Here is a 12,453-nt window from a genome sequence, read left to right on the forward strand (position 1 = left end):
ACAAAGATGGCATCCATCCACTTCCTTGTTTCACTGGGTAGTTGCTGGAAGAAATAAGCCTAAAAGTTGGGGTTGGGGCAGAAAGAGAGGTCCCAGGGCTGAAAAAATTGTTGGGTCTGGATCTGTTTACAGAAGCAGTGAGGCTATTGGAGATAGCTCTGGAGAAAGCTCTGTTATCTAATCTGCCAATAATCTCTGAGGAGGTGTTATTATTATTATGCTTCTCCCTCGTTCAGAGCTGGGAACTCAGAGAACAGGAAAGCTGAGTGAGCCCACAGTGAACGGGAGGTGGAATCGAGCTATCTGATTTCAGAGAACACACTCTTGAGCCCAATATTGGAAAAGCCCCCAGTCTCCCTTTGAGCTCATGAAGCAAGCACACCCCAAACACCAAGTTCATGGGCTTAGTATCTTCTGTTCTTGTGACTGGTTCATTAGCAGTTTCCCATAAAAGCGACAATGTTAATAGCTATAACCTAATACGACAATGTAATAATCATTATAACAGCAATCAACATCGCCAAACACTTTAATGAATCACGGATGACTTTCCATCACCTTAAAGAAAAACACATTTGAGCAGCCATTTCCACGAGAAAACAAGAGACCCATCATGCTTAACCAGCTAATCTTTGGAAATGGGTTATCCTGCTTGGGGGCAGCCCCATGCACGGAGGGTTCTGGTTTCTGGTCAGAGGCAGGGTGCAAGCCAGCCAGCCCTGGACTTGACTGGCAGCTGAGGGTTCCGGGGGTGAGCACAAGATGTGGAGTTAGAAGACAGATGGCTTCTGTCCTTCCTTCTAGCTCTTCCCTTCCTTCCTTCCTGCCATTCTTCCTTCTGTCCACTATCAGCCAGGGTCCAGTCAGGAGACAGAAGTCAACCCAGTTATGGGAACGGAAACCACTTAACGTTAAGAATTGTTCACTGGGAATCTAGTTGATAACTAGGCAGCCGAAAGGGTAAGAAAACCCCTGGGCGTCACGGTTCAACCAACTGCAGGAGAGAGAGCCACCACTAGGGCTGGGAAGATGAAGACAGTTGGAATTAGGAGGCTCCGGGGACCATGGACAGGGACTCGGGCCCCTGCAGGGGGATGCCCGCAGGCCAGGGCAGGTATCGCCAAGGGGCGCATCGAGACCAGCGCTACAACTGTTGCAAAAACTGCCGAGTGTGGTCAGCTGCTGCCCCTGGGAGGCCCTGCTGCTGCCCGGTGCACAAGCCAGGCTGTGGCAGCGCCACAGGGTCAGGAACCTGAGGGCAGGCCTCGGAGGGAAGAGCCAGGGGGGAGGACAGGAGCTGCTGTATCCCCGCCCCAGAAGTACTTCCACACTGCCTGCTGTCTGGCTCTCTGAAAGAGGAAAGGATTTGGGGCATCAGGGAATTTGGGGTTTCCCGTACTTTGCCCACTGTGCCAAGACTCAAACCGCACACGATATTGTCCTGACACACCCAGCAGAGGCTCTAGGCCAGTGCGTCTGTTATCTCGTTCACCTTTCCTCCAAGTTCCTGGGAATCAGATATCATCATGCCCACTGCAGGGTAAGCAGAATGCCACCCAGGGAAGCTGAGAAGATTCTCCAGAGCCACACAGCTCATCAATCCCAGGCCTGAAAACTTGCAAACAGCGCTCTCCCGGGAGGCCCTATCCCAATTCCACACATTTATTCTGATAGTCCCCAACATTTAGCAGGGATCACAGGACTTCTACTATACGCAGTGCCCTGTATGTGCTAGATACACACAGAGCATAAGGACATGAGACGCGGAACGGTCTGGAAAAAAAAGCATGTGACAGCTGTCAAACGGCAGCTTGACTGCACGCACCAAAACCAAATGCCCTAAAGTCTCTTCCAAGCCGAGGTGAGCTTAAGAGACGCTCTAGGAAAAAAGTCCCATCTTGCCAGATACATTTGGGAAATAGAACCCCTCTTGGAGGGTCATCATGCATGGTGACAGAGCAAAGACTCAGAGGGGAAAAAAAAGGCCTACAGTAAGAAAATTCAAGTGTTTGGCAAGCTTATATCATGAATCTTGTTTGCCCACAACATTTATTAAGTCCCACGGACGGTGTTTTGCCTTGCATGTCTGGCAATGCTTAATTCGAGGGAGGCAGGCTTGCAAGGGGCACAGGTGTGTACTTACCTTGGACCCACCGTTCAAGGTGGCCTCTAACCTCAGAGGCAGGGAGGTGAGGGTCTGCTGGGGATACAGGAGATCCAGAAGTTCGTGGGGGACACTTGCAGCTGAGGAGAGACAAAAACAGGGAGTGTAACTGAGAGCAGATGCCCTGGGACCAGAGATGGGGATACATCACTGCTCGGAAAATGCGCTGATCATCTCAGACCACAGCTAAAACCTAATGCCCTTTGAAACACTTACTGTGGAGCATCTCAGTCTCTTCCTGTGCAATGTGTATAACAAAGAATACACAGAACATATAAAAAAAAAAAAACATAACAAACCTATAAGAAAAAGACAAACACCCTAATACGAGTAAGCACAAGAAAGGAAGACACAAGTATCAAAAGAAAAAAAAAAAGAATGGCCCACAAACATAAGAAAATACACTCATTTTGACAGTAATCAGTGGAATGCAAATTAAAACAAGACATCTGTTTGGTGATTTTTTTTTTCCATCAGATTGGGAAAAAATTAGATTTGCTACTACTGAGAATGTTGGTAATACAAAATGGTCGGGCCATTTGGGAGGGCAACCTGGCATTTTCTGTTAAAATTTAAAATGCGCATACTCTGTCTCAGCAATTTCACTTCTTAGCATCTACTATAGATAAATGCACAAGGAGTTGTGAGTCCGTTCACTGCAGCGTTGTTAGTGAGAGCCACAAACTTCAAACAGCCCAAGGTCTCACACCATGCCAACATACAATGCCAAAGGGAGCTAGGTCTGAATATACTGACATGTGCATTGAAAAGGTAACACCTCAGTCTGTACAAGATAAAGATGTGCACATTTACACATGCAAAATGATAATGGTATAAAAATTCAAGAAAAGGCCTGGAAGGACACATCTCAATCTGATGCCAGTGGCTACCTCTGGAGATGGGGGGAGGCCTTGGGGTAAAAAGGGCAAAGGAGGCTTCAGCCTCCTTTATCTGTGGTGTCTGAAGTTTTGCAGTGACAGTGTGTTTGCGTGTTGCTTACATACTTTTTGAAGAAAAGCAAGTTTATGGGAAATGAAAAACTAGTATATGACATGAAACAAGGACAGACATCTCTTGCAGGGGACACAGAGCAGAGAATAGAAACATCTTTCAGTGAATGCAATGACTCTTCTGCTTCCAGCAGCTATCAGTCCATTTAGTACTGATGGCTTCTGCACGTGGGGAGGAAATAGCTTTCCTGGAGCACCTCCTGGGTACCAGACCCAGTGCTCGCCACTCTGTACACACTCGCTCATCTATTGTTACCAAAACCTTAGGAGGGCAGCCTCTAGAGAGGAGGAAGTACCCCGGAGGTTGTCTCGACAAAGCCTGGACTGAAATCCAGATGCGCCTGAAGACACAGCACAAGGTGTGATGGTTCATCTTATGGGTCAACGCAGCTGGGCTCAGGGATGCCGGGAGTAGGTGAAACACTATTCCTGGGTATGTCTGTGAGCTTCCCAAAAGAGATTGGCGTATGAATCAGCAGACTAAGTAAAGAAGAACTCCCCACAGAAGTGGGTGGGCTTCATCCAATCTGCTGAGGGCCTGAGTCAAAGAAATAGGTAGAAGACGGGAGAATCTACTCTCTGCTTGAACTGGGACATCCCTCTCTTCTTGCCCTCAGACACTGGTGGTCCTCTTTCTCAGGCTTCTGGAGAACTAGATGTCAGACTGTGGGACTTCTCAGCTTCCAAAGTCACATGAGCCAATTCCTATAATCTCCATATACAGTTGACCCTTGAACAGCACAAGGGCCAGAACTGTATAGATCCACTTACAAGTGGATTGTTTTTTGATAAATACAGTACAATAAATCCATTTTCTCTTCCTTATGATTTCCTTAACTTTTTTTCTCCAGCTTACTTTATTGTAAGAATATAGTATGCATATGACATACGAAATATGTTAATCGACAATTTATGTTATCAGTAAAGCTTCTGGCTCAACAGTAGGTATTAAAAGTTTGGGGGGAGCCAAAAGTACATGAGGATTCTCGACTGTGCAGGGTGACAGGGCCCCTAATCCCTGTATTGTGCAAAGGGCAACTGTGTGTGTGTGTGTGTGTGTGTGTGTGTGTATGGATGGATGTGTATGTAGGTTTATATATGTATTGTGCACATATGTATATATTTCCTACTGGTTCTGTTCCTTTGGAGAACACTGATTCACAGTCTTTCCAAAAACAACCTTTATTATTGAGCTATGTATACATATGTCCATGTATATTTACCTATAGTCTTTCAATCTCTCTCTCTCTGTAATCGTAAACAGTTGTATTTATACCAGTGGTTCTCAATTAAGGATGATTTTGCCCCTCAGGGGAAATTCGCACTATCTGGAGACATTTTTGATCATCGCAACGGAGGGGAGAGGGCTCCTCCTGGCATCTGGTGGGTAGAGGCCAGGGATGCGGTTAAACATTCTACGATGTATAATACAGCTCTCACAACAAAGAATTACCCAGCCCCAAATGTTAAAAGTGCTGAGGTTGAGAAACCGTGGGCTTTACCTATAAGAATTGCTTGAAATCAGACACCCTCAGAAAAGTCTGGCAAGGTCAGCATGAAATGCCCAACTTATATTTAGTCCCTAAACCCAGGTTTGGCCAGTTCCCACGGCCAGATAATATACGGCAATGAAAAACTATTGCTCACTGCCCTCTGGACCAAAGCCAGTCAAGTTCTCTGTGGCTTCCTGTGAAACCAAATAGGAGGGCAGCAGGGTCCAACCCAGTTAAAGATAATGCAGCTGAGGCTGAGGTAAAAGGTCAAGGAACAGGTGAAAATAGTCCCTTTGATATTTCTCACCCAGAAAAAAAGCTTATGGAATTCATAACCAATTAGACCAGAAAAGTACAAAGAATATTAGTAAGTAAACAGAAATGTCCCATTTTATATTTGGATTTTTTTTTCTTATCAGATGGCATTTCAACTTGAAGATGTGTTTAGATAAATAGGCTTTCAGAGTATTTATCAACTCTCCTTTCGGTGTAAATTCTTCCTGTCTTGTTTTCAAGTCATTTCCAGTAGTGAAAAGGTGCCAGTGATAATTAAAACCTAATTCTATCCCCACAGTCCTTAAAAAAATAAAAAAAGAATATGATCTCCTATAAAGCTCTCAGAAATAATCAAGTCTCCACATCCGCCCATGATAACGTGATTTCAAATGGATAAGGTTTGCAGAAGAACTACCCAGAAATGTAGTGAAATTAATTGCTGTTTTTCACGAAGCAGCTTTAAAATGCAGTAATTAATTGACCTACTGCTGGAGACAGTTTCCTCATAGTTAATAACCACTCTTCCCAAACATGAGAAAGACAGATTGCTTCCATTTGAAAACAGTCTCCACTAAAACCAAATGATGGAAGAGATGGCCACATTTTCTGGTACGTGCACCATAGCCAGATGGGGTTTCACGAGCTGCTGTTAGTCTTTTAGCCCAGTGAGGGGAACCTGCATCATTGGTCCTGCAAGACGTGTTTCTGTGATTCCTGAGTCTGAGACACCTGTCAGTCCACTGACTGGTGTGTATCCAGAGAGAGCCTGCTCTTGGAAATCGGTGTCTTGTCCCATGGGAGGCAGCGTGGTGTTGCGGCCAAGCCTTGCTTTTCCTCATCTGTCTAAAGGGCAGAGCAGAGATGGGAAATGGGTTCCCACCTCTTCCCTCTCACACTGACGATCACTGTGATGTATAAGGGCAATGAAGCTGGGAGGGAGCAGTCAGGTCAAAGTCATAGAACTTCTGCAGCTTTCCCCATGCCTCCACTTGTGAGCAACTCTGAACCCCCACCCACACAGTGCTGTACCGCCCTCGCCCTCCTCTCTGCTTCTGGTGTCCCGTGGGGCTGACCTGTTTGGACTGCACCAAGGGACTCACTTGGCTTCTGGCAATCCCTTTGGGTGTGGCCAGCGAGGAGCCCCGCAGGAAAGACTTGGCAGGGGTAGGCGAGTGAGGTCACGGTACCTTTTCTTCTACCATTCACCCCCCTTCTCCGTCCCCCTTGTGCAGATGTTCCTCAAGTTGGCTCCGACTGCCACGGCTCCTGTCTTGGCACCCGTCTTCTTGCCAACCTCTCCTTCCAGATGCTGTCCGCCTTCCCTCTCTTTGCCTTTATAGGCCCAGGGTGACAAGGATAACAACCCCTCCCCACACCGTTACTAGTCCCAGGGCACTGCACTCCCCCTTGGGGTTTCTGTACACCCAGGCACATGTTTATAAAGAAGGCCTTTATCAAACCCCCCTCCAGATGCACGACTTGAGTACGCTCTCCTTTCCTGCTCTGGACTGACCTTCTCATGTCTCTCTCAACCTGACCTCAGCTGGGGCATTTGCTTTTCTCTAACCTTCCAGGGCCTCGCAAGCAATTGCTCTTCATGAATCTGTCTACACCCAAAGTGCTCTCAGGACCATACAGGATTTAAAGTCTGCCCCAGCCCCCAGGAGTGACAGGGAGACCGGAAGCTAGAACCAGAAGTAAGCTAGAGCATAACTAACCACTATCGCTCACTTTGGGGGTGGAGGAGTCAGAACCCCCTCCCCCCATCCTGGAGGCCAGAGGCAGGCAGTGAATTCTGACTCCGTGCACACGTGGGGTCAAGTTGAGATAAATTCACCCAGAGGCAGACAGACTTGCTTGTCAAGGGGTTTGGATGCATCTTTCTCCTGAGTGAGGAGTTGAACTCAAAGTTTTCCAAAATCCCTCTTAAAACCCTAGCTCCATGTATCACATTCCTTGAGTCAGGATTCACGGCTCAGGGTTTAAGGTGACTTTCCACTCCTCACAGTCTGGAGGGAGAAACACTAACTAGTTCTGTTTGTTCGTCAGTCTGTTCTGTTTTATTTTCTCTTCCGTCTTTGGCTGGAGCATGAAAACAAAAGTTCCTTCTCTCTTACTCAGGGTGAATGCTGAATCGTGGTGGCTCCTTTATCCAAATTTCCCTCAAGAGAAAAGTAGCACACCTATTTGGGTCCTGATCCTTCTCCTGACCCTCCCCCCACCCCTTCTCCTTCCTTTTCTTTCTTATTCATTTTGCAAAGAAAGAAAGTCCATGATACCACCCCCACAACAACACCCAGTAAAGCACTCAACAGAAGAGCTAAGACGTATGGCTCCCAGAACAACTAGAGCCCTCCTGCCGTCCATCAGGTGTGGCTATTGTATTTAAAATTTAGGGCTTTCACATATCTCAGTATAACTACAAAAACTGTCCATAAAAGTCTCTTCTTGTCCTTGAGCGGTCAGAGCGACAAATGACTGATTACCCTGCAAGCAGATTCTCAGCCCATCCTGTGCAGTTGGAGAGAGAAGACGATGGAAGCACGCAGTCAGGAAGCCCTGCATGCAAACAGAGTCCGGCGGCCTGGCTGGAGGAGGTGGTCCCACTGCGGTAACCTGCTCGCCTACACAGAGGCATCCTGTGTCTCCTTGCCCCATGACTGTCTAAACTAAATTTCAAGGCAAGGAAACAGCTGAGAGAGACCATGCCATCAGCATCCCTGAAGCTATGGTTGGCTCTGGGAAGGAAGCTTCGAAGAAGGTGCAAGCCCAGGTGTTTACTGAATTTGAGAACAACTGGGGCTGCGGCAGAGGGGCCATCCCAGGAATCTTAGAGGAAATGTCCTATGCTAATCCTCACGTCTAGTCCTTCCAACTATTCCTACAACTGAGACAAGAGGTACCAGGTCTGTTAAAACAACAGTTACCCCATCTTTGTGAATGAATCCAGAAAAGGCCCAATGACCTTAGCACACTGGCACTCTACAGATACTTCCGAGGCTTTTGTGCAAACGTGTACCTCGATCAACACGTTAGGATGACTTTACACACAGAAACGCCTGAATAACTAAATTAATGTACTATACAGAATGAGCATAAATAATGATAGAGGACCCAGGAGTACATGTATATACTGTATGTGCATAGGAATACACATGTGGAAAAGAGAGCAAGATAGGTAGATAGAGTTGATTGATAGATGACTTGGTGGATTCAGAGACTGGTTTTCCCAAAGATTCTTTGAGCAATAGAATCTGTTTGATTTTGAAAATGTACTTTTCAATCCATATCATTAGCCCAACAATATATGGTCCTACACTCTTCAATGTATGCTGTTTTGTTAGTTTGTCTTTTTGTATTTTGATTGAAAGTTGTATCAAATAGGGGCTCCTGGGTGGCTCAGTCAGTTAAGCATCTGACTTCAGGTCATGATCTCATGGTCTGTGAGACAGAGCCCTGCGTCAGGCTCTGTGCTGATTCACAGGGATTCTGTGTCTCCCTCTGTCTCTGCCCCTGCCCCCACTCATGCTCTGTCTCCCTTCATCTTTCAAAAATGAATAAATGTTAAAAATGTTTAAAAAAGAAAGTTATATCAAATATACATAGTCTGTGATATTACTAACTTAGAAGTACATATTCATATTTTGCCTGTGCTTTAAGGTGATTTATGACTCACAGAAACGATCTGATCTTCAATGGTATGACAGAAGCCATCAATGGAATTGCCTGCCACGTTAGACAGGATGTTTTCATTTTCTTCCATGGTAATTGGTCTCTTCAATTAATTATTGGGTTGTGGGTTTTTTTTTTTTTTAGCCAATTTCAGTTATTTCTATTTCTTCCCTAATAAACTGTATCAATAATTTTATTAAAGTACTGACCTAGAGTCTGTACATTTTAATTGCATTCTCTTATTTTTAAGCCTTCTCTATATTTGGAGTGATCTAGTCTCTAATTTTCCTTAAGGATAAATGGTGATTCTTATTTTTTAATAAGATGATAAGAAATTGATCTAGTTGATTGGTTTATTTATTTTTGATACAGGGCAGAGAGACAGACAGACCTAGACAATGGGCTAACTTAGTTCTTTTATTTTCTAATTATTTCCTATTTCAGTTTATTTCTATTCTTATCTTCATCATTTGTATTTGCCTAGTATCCCCAGGGGTTTTGGGTTCTCAGTCTAACATCTGAAAGAGACTGATTAATTTACTTTTATTACTTCTTATTGACTAAGGAATTGACTTCTGTTATGACTTTGCCTTGGAGTAAAGCTTTGGAACTATAACTTGTGTTTACAATAAAATATTCTTACTTTAAAAATATTTCTAAATAATTACTAACTTAGGTCCCATTACTCTTTAACCAAAAATTAGTTAGAGGGGAATTTTAATTTTTATTATTGTTTTGACTTTTATTTTTCATCTGTATTTATCTGACATTAAATTTGGAGAGTTGATCTTATAAAATACCCCCTATAAGGAATGTATCATGCTTATTCTTATGGCTTAGCATAAGAGCAACTGTTATCAATCTTCCATGAAAGCCTAAGGAAACATTTTTATTTTAAAATATGAATGTTATTATTTTATTTAAATTTGTCTATGTACTTACGTATTTTGAGTCTCTTCCCTGCCAAGGATAAGAGCGATATGTCTCAGCCTCCCAAAACAAACATGTGTCTGTAAATTTCCCATTTTATTTCGAACATTTTTAGCCTTATATATTTTGATGCTATGTAATTCAGCAAATAAATTTTCATGACTATTTTATCTTCACTGTGGATTGTAAAATGACATTCTTTGTCTCCTTTAATATTATTCGGCCTGGAATAAAGTTTGTTGGAAACCAATGTTGTCAGCGCTGGTTTCTGTTTTTGCATTTCCTCGGTAATGTGTTTTATCCAGTTTTTCCAACGTCCTTTGTCTTTGAGTTGTATGTAACACCAGGTGGGAATTTACTGTTGAACATAATAAGAGAAGTTTGGTCTTCTCATTGTTGGAGAATATTGTTAATTATATAGAATCTTTTAAAAGGGTCTAAAAACATCAACAGAAGCCTCTCCCGGGCCGTCCAGGAACCTCTCTCTGTGTGGTTTCCTCTGGGATGCAGAGCTGTGAACTATCAGCCCTTCACATCATTTTACTCCTGCCTGCTGGTGAGAACGTGCTGCTTAAGCAAGCATGCCTCTAGGCTATAGAAGCCATTGGGCACTCTGAAAACATAGGCAAAATGACAGAGGTACGTAATGACTCCTAGGGAAAATCCCAGTGTTTACAATAACAATATTATCAATCAGGTACTTCTTCGTGTATTTTTCTTCCCGCTGCCCTCTTCTCCTGTACTCTCAATATAACAGTGGAGCTGTAACAGTGTTGAGTTGGCAGGGGGATAAGATCGCAGGAAACTATCTATAAGATCTTCTAGATTTTAGGTAGCATCCTCTTCTGCCCAAGGCAGGCTTAGATAAAAACGTTGCCTGTCTGCAATGCCAGATGTCAGGGTCAATACTAACTGCCAAGAAATCTGCTCTAAGCACTGTCGATGTAGTTAAACACCTGTGCCTCAGTTTACTCATCTATTAAAAAGGATTCAATGAGGTGCACAAAAAGTGCCGACAGCAGATTCTTGGCATATAATAACTAAGAGACGAGAATCAGTTAATGTTATTATTGACTGACTTGATCATCTTGTTTTATATCAGCTTTTCATATTGCTTGACCATTTCCTTCTTTAACCACATTTTTATTTTTTTGGTCTACATTTTGTTTTTGCTTACTTTTTTCCCAGCAGTTTGGAAGGAGCTGTTTTACAAATTTTGCTTTGCTCCGCATTGCTTTTATATATTTGTGTCATTTTTTTCTCTGATTCACAAGATTTCACATCAACTCTCACCTCCTTGTAAGATGAGCAACGTAGTGAGTTTGTGTTTTTCACCTCCCTTTCATAAGCCCATTTCCTATTAGATTAGTACTGGGCGATTGAGAATCATCTCTTTGAAGAATTATATTTGCATTCAACTTAGAAGGATATTTACAGTTTTTGACTTTATATTCATTCTTTTCTTTGCTTGTAACCATCCTTTTCATACCTTGGCTTCACCTTCTTGAGTCTCTAATTTCAAGTCAGTATCAGTGTGTGTAACTCATATTCACATTCTTTCCCCCCACTGAGTAAGACTTTAGGGGAAATCTATTTTAAAAGTTTTTCAACCTGTTTTTTGTTTGTTTGTTTGTTTGTTTGTTCATTTTGTGTTTGTGTAGGTTTTCTGGAGATTTTTGTTCTGTTTGTGTTTTGCTTTTGGCCCTTACCGGCGAAGGGGCATTTGGCTGGTTTTCCCATTGTTGAGTCACATGTTTTTCTCCGAAAACACTGTACCAGTCACTCTACTTTCTGGAATTTGCTATGGTATTCTAGGTGTAAATCTTCTTTTCATTATCTCTTCTTATAATACAGTGGGGATGTTTGATCTCCGTATTTGGATCCTTTCAGCTTTAGAAAATTGTATCTAATTATACCCTTGATGATTGTTTTCTTTCCATTGCTCTTTTAATCTTCAGAAATATCAAAAATTTATGTGTTTTATATCCATTCTCTGCCTCTCTATCCTTTTCTCATCTTTTTATTTGTATTCCTGTGACACATATTGAATGCTCAATAAATACGTAAGAAAGAGAGCAAGAAGGGAAAACGGGAAGGAGGGATCTATTTAGCGGACATGTTTTGAATTTATCCTAATCAGCTTGGATTTGACTTTCTGATCATTTCTGTCTTAACTGTGGGTAGGGAGCCATTTACCTCCTATTACTCTCGCAATCTTTTCTTGTATCCTGAGCTTCATATTTTCATGTGTTTGTGTTATTTTTGAAATAGCTTCCAAAGACCGTTTTAGGACCCGTCTTCCCGGATTTTACCAAACATTCTCTATGTTTCCTCCACACCTAACTTTTACAACAAATGATTTTCGGGGTGATGTTATTTATCTTTCGTACTGTAGTACTTCCCACTCACTACCACTGACTTGTTTTGTGATAAACGTTCTTGAACGATTCCACACGGATTTGCTCGTCCGCAGGAGTGTTCTTCCATTCAGGTACTGCGGGACCAAGGTGAGATCCTCTCCTAATCCATCTGTTTGGTTCTCTGACACGTGAAACCAACGAATCAATGAAACACAGAAGTCACGGTTATTGTCAGCACTGCTGCCAGGGACTTTCCTGTCTCCCACACAGCCCTTTCCATATAGGAGTTATGGTCCCTGAGATGTAAGGGGGCCCTGTTCACTCTCATTGCTTGTCTGAATTTCCTTTGACTAGGCACCAGTGGGATGGAGCAAGATATGGGGGAGTCAACTGACCCTTCCAGAAGAATAAGTGATTTAAATAAATGACTATTTTTATGATTGGTATAAATCCTGAGTCTCTGAGCCAGATAGAGAGAGTGTGAAAGTGTGTGTGTGTGGGGGGGGGGGGGGGAGGGGGGTTAAGTGTGCCAAGGGGGAAACGGAAAA

General features: G+C 43.2%; 1 long non-coding RNA gene across 1 annotated transcript in view; it reads right to left on the bottom strand.

The window, feature by feature from the left end:
* Positions 1 to 2,136: 2,136 nt before the first annotated feature.
* The window catches only part of LOC121045400 (uncharacterized), a 130,644-nt gene continuing 120,327 nt past the window's right edge, over positions 2,137 to 12,453 (bottom strand). Inside the window, exon 3 of the long non-coding RNA XR_005797739.1 lies at positions 2,137 to 2,244. This is a non-coding gene — a long non-coding RNA (uncharacterized LOC121045400). The remainder of the gene's footprint in view (positions 2,245 to 12,453) is intronic.

The sequence above is a fragment of the Herpailurus yagouaroundi genome, unplaced genomic scaffold (genome assembly GCF_014898765.1).
Source record: "Herpailurus yagouaroundi ecotype Mexico unplaced genomic scaffold, PumYag 190, whole genome shotgun sequence".
NCBI classification, from domain to species: Eukaryota; Metazoa; Chordata; class Mammalia; order Carnivora; family Felidae; genus Herpailurus; species Herpailurus yagouaroundi.